General features: G+C 40.7%; 1 protein-coding gene across 1 annotated transcript in view; it reads left to right on the top strand.

Moving 5' to 3' along the window:
* MYO1D (myosin ID) overlaps positions 1-13,311 on the top strand; it is a 178,913-nt gene that overhangs the window by 50,669 nt on the left and 114,933 nt on the right. The window lies entirely within an intron of this gene.

Here is a 13,311-nt window from a genome sequence, read left to right as displayed (position 1 = left end):
TTTCCAGAACAGTGAAAAAAGCCTAATTGTCATCTATAAATCTTTGCACCATTAAGAGAAATGAATCGGTGTAACCTAGGTCACTTGTCTCTTCCTTCCACAATACTTAATTGCTTCACTTACCTACTTACCCTTTTCCTGTGTGTGTGTGTTCTTTACATCTCACTTGAATGAGGATTCAAATGAGATGGTATTTCCCGATGGCAATGAAGGAACTATTTAGCGTTTTAGAATTATAGCTTTAAACAAGGAGGTGTTTGAAAGATGGGTTGAGTAAGGTCTGGCAGCTAACACTCGGGGCTGAGTTGAAGTGTATAATGATTGCTACTAAGTATGTTGTGAGGCACATCTGTCCTGGGTAATTTTGTTGCTTTAGCATTCTTTTTTCTTCTTCAACCTGGAGCTTTCTGGTTTTGATTTATCATTTGTCTTCAGTGTGTCATATTCATTAATTCCCAGAAAATAGGATACTTTTTTGTTTGTGGTTGAGGGGATCCTGAAAGAAATAGTTCTAACTCTGAGGGAAAATGCTGCGCCAAATGCATTTGAAAGAGTGGTGACTCGCTAATAAATACTCTGTACTCACTTAGTTTAAAATGTTTTGTTATCTTGGAAGAGGAATGGGGTATGGAACCACTCAAAAAACTCCCCTTTTTTTTGGTGCATGTATAGTTCTAAAAGTACGTTCTCATTCTAGGCAATCTGTTGGTCAAAATCAAAATTGTCATTGAATTGAAAATGGATTCTCAAAGGGAGAGGGAAACGTGTTGGGGACGTTTACCTTTTTTGTTGCTATTAGCAACAACTTTGGAATAAGTGGATTTGAAGAGTGGCTTTCTTGACCCACCTGTGTAACCATTATGTGCTTTTGTGAATTATGTCTTTATTTGGGAGGAATTAGTTCTTTCTGAAAGAGCATCGTAATTGATTATAGGTAGATGTCGTAATTGGTCACCGTGCCATATACTTGGATCATCTCAGGTTGCACAGTTTTTGTCCCAGCTCCAGGGATGGAATTTTCTTTACAGTGAGCCACGGTGCGGCTGGAAGGTACAGCCTTTCTATTCACACCCAGGAAACTATTAAACACAAGACATTCTCTCCCAAAAGAACATCTTTAAGGCTCTAATCATCTTCCTCCAAGCAATTTGTGGATACTCTCAGATCACAATTGCAGCTCACGAATTCCACAGCAGCCAGGGCTGCCAGCCCTTTGGAAATTTAAATTGTTTCCAGGTGATCCATGTTTTGTGTGTATGTTTGGTTTCATTTTCCGTTTTTGTTATCCATTCTTAATTTTATTTCAGTGCGATCACAGAATGTTAAGTGTACTATTTCTAGTTTCTGGAATTGATTGCATTTTGAGGACCTGGCATAAGTCATTTTTTTTGGTATATCTTGGGGGGAAAAGAGGTATTTTCTCTTGCTTTTGATATTTTTTATTATGACAAGTTGTGAATATTTACAAAAGGAGCAAGAATAGAATGAGTCCCCACGTTCCCATCTCCCGGCTTCAGCAATTATCAACATTTGGCCTTTCCTACTTTATCTAGTTCTCACCTCATGTTTGTTCTGTGTGGGGTTTTAAAAAGGAAATCCCAGATGTATTATCACTTCGCCTTTACATACCCGTATAATCACTACAGATAAGGGCTTTAATTTTCATTTTCAGACCAGATGGAATTAGTAATGCCTCACCATTATTAATTACCTAATAAGGGGTTTCTGTTCAGTATTCCCAGTTGACTTAGTAACATCATTCCACAGATGGTTAGGGGTGGAGCTCCCGTCACCTGTGGGGCTGTGGCATCTTTGAGAATGGAACACATTGGTCTTTCTCTTATTAATTTTGATTTTTCAGTGACATATCATTTTATCCTTAAACATTGTATGTTACAAAGGTATCACCCTAAGGACTGCCCTGGTTGGTTTGTCCTAATTAAAAAGTGAATATTATTAGTATGTTCTTGTATGAATTTGTTAAATTTATACTTGAAGTTGTTGGAATATATTATAATCCTAATCAAAGGGCGGATTAAAAGTGACTCCTTAAGCATAAACAGATAGTGAAGTAATAAAATCTAAAACTGAGAATGATTTCATAACTATTAATTATAGGAAGTCTCCAAGGTTAATACAGATCTGAGTATACTAATATTGTAATAAACCAGCCAGAGAAAAAGTGTGAATAGAGTCATTATCTGAAAATTGGACTTTATTGGGTTAGTTATTCATTGGCTTCTTCTAGTCACTGATGTATCGTTGATTGCAAAACTTTGTCAAGCAGTGGCATGAAACCAGGGGGGGCTTTCACATCATTTTCAAACAAAGCTCCCTGACTTCTTTGTGAGACCAATCAAGTGTTGTATTCCTCAGACTAAAAGCAAAATAATTATCTTTCATATAAATCAATTACTTTTGCCCTTAAAGTAAAGCCAAAAACAAAAAGAAAAACACAAAAAAAACTACCAATTTTTACTGAGTGACAGGCACCATTCTGGGCACTTTACACATATTAACTAAATCTTTGCAGGAACCTAGAAAATGAGTGTCCGTTACTATTTTCAGTTATTAGGAAAGGGAACTACAGCCACAGATGACTGGGTCATTTGATGGAGGTCACACAGGTGTCAGAAGTGGGATTGGTACCCAGCAGTCCAGCCTTCGGCACACACTCTTTTAACCCCTGCTCACTTATACCACAGTGGCATCCTCCAAAGTGCACTCCTTATAGGAAAAACAGTTAGGACTCCCACTATTGAAGAAAAGGTTATAAAACCAACCGCCAAGGTAATGATGGCCTCATGCTCAGAGAGAGAGAAAGAATGAGATTTGGCAAAATTTCTTCATGCAACGACGTTTGTAGACACCTAATGACAAATACATGGAAGAAGGTTTTTACAAAAATATTCAAACAAATGTCATAGACCAATCCTAGGCCTTGGCATCACAAAAACATCCCTTTCAATGTTACTGGAAAGTTCTTTGCTCTTCTTAGAAAACAGCCACATGGCCCTTGTAGATGGAGCAGCATCCAGTACAATGAAAGGTCGTGGGTTCGGTTCCTGGTCAGGACACATACCTGGGTTGTGGGTTTGAACCCTGGTCAAGGCATGTGCAAGAGCCAACTGATCAATGTTCCTCTCACTCTCCCTTCCACTCCAAAATCAATGAACGTATCCTCAGGTAAGGATTAGACAAACAAACAAAAAACAGGCATATGGATAGTTAGGAAGCAAACATACATGGCAGTGGTATAACATGATGTCAGAATTTAATTTAGGTTTACCTTCAATTTTATAGCAAGTATATGAAGACTCATTGACCTTTCCATTATTTACCCAACAAGATGTGAAGAGCGAGCTGAGGACTTGTCTTCTTAGAGCACCAGCCAACACGCTCCCCTTCTGTCCAGGTTCCTCAGTAGCCGCTGCTGAGGGCCGACGGCCTCTGGCCTGAGTGTAGCCCTCTCGTGACTCAGTGCTCCGTTCCCACACTGGCCTGCACAGTCTTCTGCAGCTTGGTTTTCTCACCCAGCGCACTTGTCACACAGTATGTTTTTAAATGCCCCTAAGTGTAGGGCTAGTTGATTGACCTTTACTTCTTTTTGCTCTTTCATTGTTAAAAAACCATTACTTATTTTCCTGATAACAGTTAGTGTTTCCATTTTTTTTTTTTTTTTGGTCATTCCGTGTAATGCTACGATGAACATTGTCATATGTTTCCTTGTCTATAAGTTAATAAGTGTCTGCAGGGCGGCTATTCTCAAGTTTTGAAGACCCCACAACCCCCCAAAGAGCTCATCTTTGAAAATTCTACAAAGTTCAAGAATATACAAAGTGTGTGTGTGTGTGTGTGTACATACCGTTAGCTGTCAGAGTATGTCATCACGTGTGATGTGGCCTGTGGAAAACTGCACTGCAGACTCCTGATAGGAGGAGAGTTACAAAGACAAGTAACCTGTTGTTATTATGAACTGAGTTTTTATCTCGAGGGTCTGCTGGAAGGGTCTCAGCAAAGCGCAGGGTTCCCAAGCCACACCTGGAGAACGGCTGCTCTGGGGCCTGTTCCGCTGATTGCAAATGCGAGGTTTTGGAGAGTCTGCCCAGTGTAAGTTGACTGGGATTGCCCAGTTGCTTTCCAAAGTAATACTGTCCACTTACTCTCGTACTAAAATGAGAGTTTTTATCATTCCACATCCTTGTCAACAGTTTGAATTGTGGGACTTTTACATGGTGACCAAGTAAGTCCTTTACTTCCCTTAGCATTCAGCTATGCGTCGGGGCGTTTGTTAAATTTCTCTCGCAGCTGAAATGTCAGGTTATCTATTCTGCCACATGCCTACCAGATCCAGTGGAAGTCCCATCGAAAGATTTAAGAGAGAGAAGTGATGTGGTCAGTTTTCACTTTTTAAATAGATCTATAGTGCCCTGCCTGTGTTGCTCAGTGGTTAGAGCATCGGGCAAGTGACCAAAGGGTTGCAGGTTCAATTCCCGGTCATGGGCACGTACCTGGGTTGCAGTTCAATCCCCAGCCCTGGTCAGGGTGCGTATGGGAGGCAACCAATTGATGTGTGTCTCTCACATTGATGTTTCTCCCTTTCTCTCTCCCTCACTCTCTCTCCCCTCCTCCCTTCCACTCTCTCTAAAGTAAGATTAATAGAAAGAATAACCTTGGGTAAGGGTCAACAACAACAAAAAACAGATCTGTATCAAGGGAAGGTTAGAAGTCGGCAAGACAGGAAGCAAGATGGCTGGTTTGGAGGAAATTAATAATTTGAGGCATGATGTCTTCAGTCGTTTGAGACGTGGGAGTCAAGGTGACGGGCAAGTCGTTGGACATATGAGTCAGGGAAGCAAAGGAAGTAGCACATTTCAAATCAGAAGGAATAGCCAGTAGTATCGAGCGTAGAAACGCACAACCAAATACGGAGTGAAAAGCGCCCACTTCCTCTGGCAGTTAGGGCCTTACCGGTTTATTAATAACCAGCAGGTTAACGCTGATGGAGAGGAAAGCGGAGTGTAGGAGGGGGAGGAAAACAAGCCAGGTACCAGAATCCCCCAGCGAGAACGTGTACTGACTGTTTCTTTGTGAATCGTGGTCGTGAGAACAGCTATAGGATGTCTGTTCTTCACAAGGAAACCAAGGTCAATGGTCACTGAACATTGAAGCCCTTCCCTTCCACACCTGCATGTTACTCAGCAGTGCTGTTACAGGAACATGAATAACATCACTGTGCACAAGTCACTGTTTTTACTCCTGTGAAAATTTTTCTGTTGATTTATAATCTAACGGGTACCGTTTAGATACACATATTGGCAAATAAATGCACAGCCCTTTTAGAACAACAACAAAAAAAAATGCCTCGGCAAAAAATTAGCATTGGAATAACAGAGCATCCTTTCTTCCTTCTCTCTCTCCCTCCCTCCCCCCCCCTCTCTCTTTCTCTGCCTCTCTGCCTCTCTTTTCCTTTCTCCCACCCACTGGTGAATAAAAAAGATAAAAGGATATTTGGAAAATAATGGCGACATATCACAAATAATTTGTTTCCTATTTATCTCCTCTCAGATACTGCTAATAAGAAACTCCTGCCACCCCTTCCCCAGCCCACTTCCCTGTAAGTTGGAAACAGACGATCTGTTGCCCGGGTGATATCTCATTACTAAGGCAACCAATTTGGTGCATCAGTGTGAATCCCAGTTTTAAAATGTAATTATGCCAAGATGTGTACATATGCTTGCAACGTGCTTAAAAGAAATCTGTTCCCCTTTGGAAGGAAAGCAGTTCCCATGTTAGATGAGAGAAAAGGGAAAATAATGCCTTTATTCTTCGCTAGCTAAAATACACCTTTTAGCCGAGCTCCCCTGCTATGCTTGGTAACGCAGCTTGCATTGGTTTCTCCCTCGCCACTTCTTTTTTTTCCTTAACTTGAGATGTTCCCGTTCCAAGACACTTCTCTCTTGAGACCTGTCACTCATAACCCAGCAGCTGTTGTCTCCATGACAACACTTTCTGGCCCCTATAAGTGGTGGTAGGGGGAAAAAAATGAAAGGAAAGAAACCCATGGCTACATTTTCATTGCAGTTCTCTTTTTTAATTATTGGAAGCTCAAGAGATTACTCTTTATAAGAAATTAATTAGTGAAGGGGAAGTGATTCCAGAATAGATGTGTGCATTAAATTAGAAACTTCTGAACAGTGAGGATTGCTAGCCTAGACACAAATCAAAGATCTTACAGGTAGGTGTCCAAGCCAAAGCTGCAGAGCAATGAATTTGTCTTCCTCAACAAAAATGACTGTGTTTAAAAAGAAAAAAAGCATTTTGGGTGTGGGGAGTATTTAATTACCAACCTTATTAAATAATGAGATCCGTGTAACTCATTACATTTCCCGTTTTCTGTAGCTGCCAGATAGCTCAGGACCCAGGTTTGTACTCAAACCCAGGAAGCACTCTCGTCTGGGATTTTGAGTGGGACTGCCTCCCTCCCACCGCCAGCCTTGCTCCCACGGCCTCCCTGTCCTCCTGTTACCCGACTTGGAGGCCTGCATTGTCCATGTCACTTCCATGTAAATTCCCTCTGATCCCTTCAGAAATAATTGGATAATAAATATTAAAGGCAATGACGGAAATATTTTATTGTCATGGCCATTCACTCCCGTGGCAGCACTGACATCTCATGTAAAATATCACCCCAAAAAGGATAATTTTTAAAACTGACATTGTAAAGGGCTTTTCTAAAGTACCACATATTTCATTAAGCTAAAACCCTTTCTGGATGACAGACTATGTCGTGTTTACCAAATTAGGTCTACAACAGACTATATGTGGTTTAAGTGTCAGCGCTACTGTGTTGGGGTATATTGTATGCTTTTTCTGACAACACCAAATGTATGTAACTATTACCAAGAAATATAAGTATATCGGAAAATTGCTAATATTCTTTGCCATGGCAAATTTAAACATTCTACGTGGATTATCAAGTTTTGCAAGTGGAAAAAAAAAATGTTTACGAGCCCTGGCCGGTGTGCCTAAGTGGTTAGAGTGTCAGCCCACACACCTTATAGTATGATTGTGTTAAAGGAGTTCATGGTAAGCGCATGGTAAGTCCCATGTGTTTGCTATTATTATTAATATTGCTATTATTAATACTAGTATTTGGTTTGAACTTGTATCAGTTAACTGTTGCCACAGTTGTGCCACAGACCACCCATTTTAGTTTCCTGTAGCTGCTGTAAAAAAATATCACAAGCCCTAACCGGTTTGGCTCAGTGGATAGAGCATCAACCTGAGGACTGAAGGATCCCGGGTTTGATTCCGGTCAAGGGCACATGCCTGGGTTGTAGGCTCAATCCCCAATAGGGTGCATGTAGGAGACAGCTGATCAGTGATTCTCTGTCATCATTGATGTTTCAATTTCTCTCTCTCTCTCTCTCTCTCTCTCTTCCTTCCTCTCTGAAATCAATAAAAAAATACATATTTTTTAAAAGTATCACAAACTTGGTGGCTTAAAACACCAGACATTTATTCTGACACAGCTCTGGAGGCCAGAAGTCTGAAATCAGTTCCTCTGGGTCAAAGTCAAGGTGTTGTCACAGGCCACCCCCTGTGGCTCCAGAGAAAAATCCCTTCCCTGCTCTTCCAGCTTCTGGGAGCTACCAGATTCCATGGCCTGTGGCTCCAATCGCTGCCTCCAGGGGCAGTGCCTTCCCTTCAGTCTTCGTTTCTCCCACTGCCTCCCTCTCCTAAGTGTGTATAGTGACTGCCTTGAAGGTCCAACCAGATAATCCAGGGTAATCTGCCCATCTCAAGATCCTTAACCCAATCATGTCTGCAAAGTCGTTTTTTGCTACATGAGGTAACATGTGTAGGTCCCAGGGGTTAAGAGGTAGCTGCCTTTCAGGGGACAATATTTCGTTTACCACACTGACACGTAATGGATGTAGCAGTCAGAATTTATCTCTTCCTCGTGCACCTGGGGTTTGGCCATTCTTGGCTAACCCCATCCAGGCCAGGGGTTAGATATAAGTTGGCTTCACATGTTGCTAATTTTTTCTAAAGTCGGTGGACCCCTGGGCATGTTCTTCTCATGTTACTAGCAAAAGCCTAAGAGGGCAAGGCCGACCACACAGGCATGTCCCACACTTCTCGGATCACATGCATTTATTTTTTTTTAAGTATATTTTATTGACTTTTTACAGAGAGGAAGGGAGAGGGATAGAGAGCTAGAAACATAGATCAACTGCCTCCTGCACACCTCCTACTGGGGATGTGCCCGCAACCAAGGTACATGCCCTTTACTGGAATCGAACCTGGAACCCTTCTGTCTGCAAGCCGATGCTCTACCCACTGAGCCAAACCGCAAACCGGTTAGGGCAGGTCACATGCATTTATATCCTATGGACCAAAGCAGATCCCATCAAGGGGGTGACCCACGTAGGTCAAGAGGAAAAGCATGAATATTGGCCATAACACTGTACCCTGGCATAGGGTTCTCTGTAGGTGACAGTAACTTAAAGCTCAGTGAGCAATCTGTGGACCAATTTGGTAGAGGAAGAAAATCCAGAATTTAAAGCAATTACCTAGTAATAAGATGGTTTCCTGTCATTATTATCTGATGAGTAAGTCAAGGGGCTATGTCTATAGTGGTCATACTCTGGTCAAATAAATACATTCCTGAGGGCCATGATCCTAGGAAACTGGTTTCATGGCTTTTATGTAGGGAATAAACCTTTACAGACATGGACACTCTGAGACTCTTTGGGGCTGCCTAGCTCCTTTTGCCAAACATAGTGATACAGTGGAGTCCATGAAGGTATGGAAAAGAAGCAAGGGTTTTCTGCCCCTGTGGGAAAACAGATCACCTCTCACGGAGAGAAGTGCACGGGAGCTGCTGAGTTCGAGCCAAAGGTACATTAATTGATGTGTCGTATCATGTTTCCTGTGGCCGATGAGTTTGAATGGCTAGTTCAGTTAAGAAATCTACCCAAGAGTTGGTTTCTTATACAGTAATCGGAATCTGATGTTTGTTCATTGGAGAACCAGTAGACAATATTTGTATATTTGAAAGAATTTCCCAACCTAGTTTCTTCTTTTCTTCTTTCTCCTCATTCCAGTAATAGAGGGATTACATCATTTTCACAGGCCCACTGGGAAAGGGGAAAATGCACAGTAGGCTTATGGGCTCTTAGTCTCAGGGACTTAGAGAGAGAGGATGCGGAGGCATTGTCACGTTTTCCTTGATCACCTGAGAAGATGCAGTGACACTGAGGTGTTGGCTTCCGTCAAAAGGGCAGTAGTTTCGTGAAAAGCCCTGTAGCTGAACAGGAAAGTAGGAACTTAATTTAAGATATCCACATTTTTATAGCTATAACAGGACCGGCTTGTTTAAGGTGAAGATTTTACACTTTTCGAGAAATTCTTTCCATGTAAAAGGAAAACTCACTGAAAACCAGATTCCCGTGAGCATGTTACTCATTGGCAACCTGGCAACATGTTTTCAAGGTGATGCTTGTTCCCGCTAGATTGCTCCAGAATTATGAACGTTGGTTTTGAAATTCCGTTGAGACTCGAGAGCTGTGTGGCGGCTGCCGTGTGTTTCTTCTTGAACGTTTTGTAGTTTGCTTGGTGCATCTTCACAGTTGTGTAACAGGACAAGCTAGCTGCCTATTTCTTTCAAATGAGCACTTAAAAACTCTAGGATTCCTGTGCCCCCTCTTGCATATAAAACAGTCTGAAGGACCTTTTTATTTTTTTTACGGATATTTCGTTTATTCAAGCTGATAAGTGTCCATTCAAAAAAACGGTGTTTATTGCTAGGCACTCTTTGGAAATAGAGTGATGAGTATCGTAGAAATCGTTTTGTCCTCATAGAGCAGACATTCTAGCCGAGTGAGACAAAAGTAAGTCAACAATGACAAATTGTGTCATAGTCATAAAGGAAAGGAAGAGCCGATTGGGGCATTCAGAGGACAAGGGGAATGTATTTTAAGACTGGCTGGTCAGGGAAGACTTCTCTGAGGAGGTGGCCTCAAGCTGAGAGCTAAAGAATGAGAAGGCACGGACTCCAGGACAACTTCAGGGAGAGGAGATGTGCAGAGGGAAATAACCTGAGTACAGAGGCTGCGGCAGGGAAGGGCTTGGCCACCTGGAAGGCATTGTAAGCAGTGTCACTGCCGTGTCTGTGCTTTGTCCCCTTTCCCGCCCGTGCACACCCATCTCTTCAAGGTTCCCTGCCGCAGGGGTCATGTCTGCACAAGCGTTCAGCTGGAACTCGGGTTTCGGTTTCCGAGAAGGCCATCCGGAGGGCAGCTAGCTGTGGAAGAGTTCCATGAAACATAGATCACACGCTAGTCAAAATGAATGAAAAAGACCCACGTGAAGGGTAGATTTTGATGATCCTGAAAGATTTCCCAGTTTCTCCAACAGAAAGCACTGTTTAGGCAATCTCATGCTGGCGTTCCGTTGAAAAGCAGCCTGACTTATTCTCTGAATTCAGGAGATGCTTGCTCCGACCTTGCACCAAAGGGTTGATTTATTGTGATTGATATTAAAACCTGTAGCATGTACCCTTCTCACTGTAGCTCGTGTCTTTTGCACACGAGTCATTCTGTATGTGCGTGCATGCATATATCTCCCCCCTGTCCCACGCCCCCCATGGCTTCCCAATGGCTTTCTGCACCATTGTTTCAGAGGAGACACCCTTAGAAAGGTTTCCGGCATTAACTCTTCTCACCGCCTGACCAAGTAGGAGCTGACTTAGATTCAGTCCATTCGTGTGAGTTGGATGCAAATAATACATTTCTCCTATCATACCCATTGGCTGTATCTGCTAACTCATTAGTATTTCAAAAAATAGTTTTTAGTGGTCATTTCACACATCTTTAAATCGGGATAATCTACTGGAATGAACATACTAGTAATCTGCCATTCGTGGAGTGGTTGTAACATAAAGGCTCTCTCCTATTTGTGATTGAGTCTCCCTCATGCCCCCATGGAGCTTACGTTTTAACAAAACAAATCCATTTGACAGGCACATACTTGATTTTAAAGTAGAGAAGGCCTTTCTAAGTATAGCAACAGCAAAAAAAAAGAATTCATAAGTGTAAAGATTGATAGGTGTCCCTGCATAAACATTTAAAACTTCTGTTTATCAAAAAATACCATTGTATCACAGCATATTCAGTTACTCCCCGCACCCCCCCAAAAAAGGAAAGAAAATGCAATTAAACTGGCATAGAATATAACAGGGATTTTGTTCATAAAGCAGGAAGCGTACTAGTATTTATTAGTCTTTCTTTTGGATCATCTTCCTTCTAAGTGTGGCTCCCCCTGGTGGTTGCACAGTGGCTGCTCAGGATTTCAGCAGCCACATGTTTTTTCTCCTTGTTCCAGGAGTCACTTCTAGAAAGTCCTTGGACATTCTCTCAGAAAAGAGAGAACATTTTCTTTCTCAGAAACACCTAGCAAAACTGTTTTCATGTTTCATTGACCAAATAACCAAGGCCAGGATTTGGTAAAAGGCAAAATGCTAAGAAATCTTTGTAAATAGAATAAAAGCCTCGCTTATTTCATGTAATGAAAAGCCCTTACAAATCATTATATGAAATTATGAATAGACAAAAAAAGAAATGAAGAGAGAATTCACAAAAGAAAATACTCAAATAGCTAGTGAATATTTGGAAAGTTGTATAACAAAGCAATTTAATCATAGCAACAGTATATTATGCTATCAGTTGAGTTAATTCTTTTTCACTATTCACATGGTAGAGTTTGGAAATGGGTGCTTTAATGTAGCCATTGAAAACATAAGTGGATCACAGCAGCGATTCTGTTTCTAAAACTTTGCCATAAGTCATTTGTGTGCGGGAATTTATTAACAATGATACTAAAAATACCTCATGCTATGGGGTTGTTTAACTGAATTACATGCATCTATCTTAGTACTGTGAGGCCATTCCGAATCACTTTATGGGAGGATATCTGATCCTATGAAAAAATGGGCCTGGTATATCAAATAAAAGCACTGCAAAGTACTTTAAGATTATTATCTTTGATTATTATGATCTTTTTTACTTTTTTATCTTTATTGTTGAAAGTATTACACGTGTCTCCCTTCCTCCCCCCATTGAGCACTTTATGGTTATTATTTGATCTCAGTTTTGTATAAAATATGTATGCAATCATAAAAGAAAAATGGTTACATACATTTTTTAAACAACTTCCATGTGGCAGTATACCTTGAACAGTATCAAAAAATCATTGACATATTGGAAAAAATATTGAAAACACCAATGACAAAAGGGTGATTTTTTTAATTTATAAAGATCTCATAAAAACCAATCAAAAAGCCAACCCAAAGAAAATGTATTTTTAAAAGTTTACCTAAAAAGAATTACAAATGACTGATAAAAATATAAATTTTTCAAAATAGATTCTAGGGAAGTTAGTTGAAAAATTATTCATATTCCTGTTGACATCCATTTTAAATCTGTTCTGACTTGATTGATACATGACAAAGAAACCTCAATTTTTCAATATTGTGTTATAAAACATTTCTTGGGGAAGAAATGGATTAGGTAGTAGGATATTTTAGATTTACAAGTACAAGGTTATGTTTCTGGTAAAATTGTCAGTAATAAAAATAGTTATAACTATGGATACAGATATAAAACCTAAACTTTGCTGAGCAAATCTGGCATTTTATCTTATCTGTATTTTTCTGTAAATAGTAGCATTTCTTTCTGTATCACCACAACATTATTCTACCATGACCTACTCTGATCACATGTATCACCTATTAGTATGAGAAACCATGTATCCAAACAGCACAGTTGTGGTTTTTCTTTTTGTAATTGAGCTATGACCAGTGATGGTCTTCATATTAATCATATTATGTTCTACTTGTGCTGTGTAAACTTGAACTATAGAATAGGTATCTGACCTTACTTATTTTGCCATTCCTCCATTAATTACAACCTAAGGCAAGAAAATGAAGCATATTTGATGTTTACTCTAAGAAATACAAGGGCCTTTTTCCAGATTATTCCCTTCCCCCAAGATTCAGGGCACATCTTCACTCGTAACTGGTGGCATGTTGGGGTTCAGGGATTTGTTGAGGAGCACTGGTCTAAGCCCCCTGCCCACTACCAGAGCCAGGCTGCTAGCAGGAGCTGTGTGTGGTTAGTCGCATTCCTCTGTAGAAGCAGGGTTTCCAGGTCTGAAAAAGGATCATTTCTCAAAGCCAAGCATTTGCCAGCAAAACATATTAATGTGTGACTTAAAGAAACTTACATCAAATGTATCCTTCTTTCC

This window comes from Myotis davidii, unplaced genomic scaffold (assembly GCF_000327345.1).
Source record: "Myotis davidii unplaced genomic scaffold, ASM32734v1 scaffold699, whole genome shotgun sequence".
NCBI lineage: Eukaryota > Metazoa > Chordata > Mammalia > Chiroptera > Vespertilionidae > Myotis > Myotis davidii.
The sequence above is the reverse complement of the archived record's forward strand: the minus strand, read 5'-3'. Positions and strand labels throughout refer to the sequence as shown.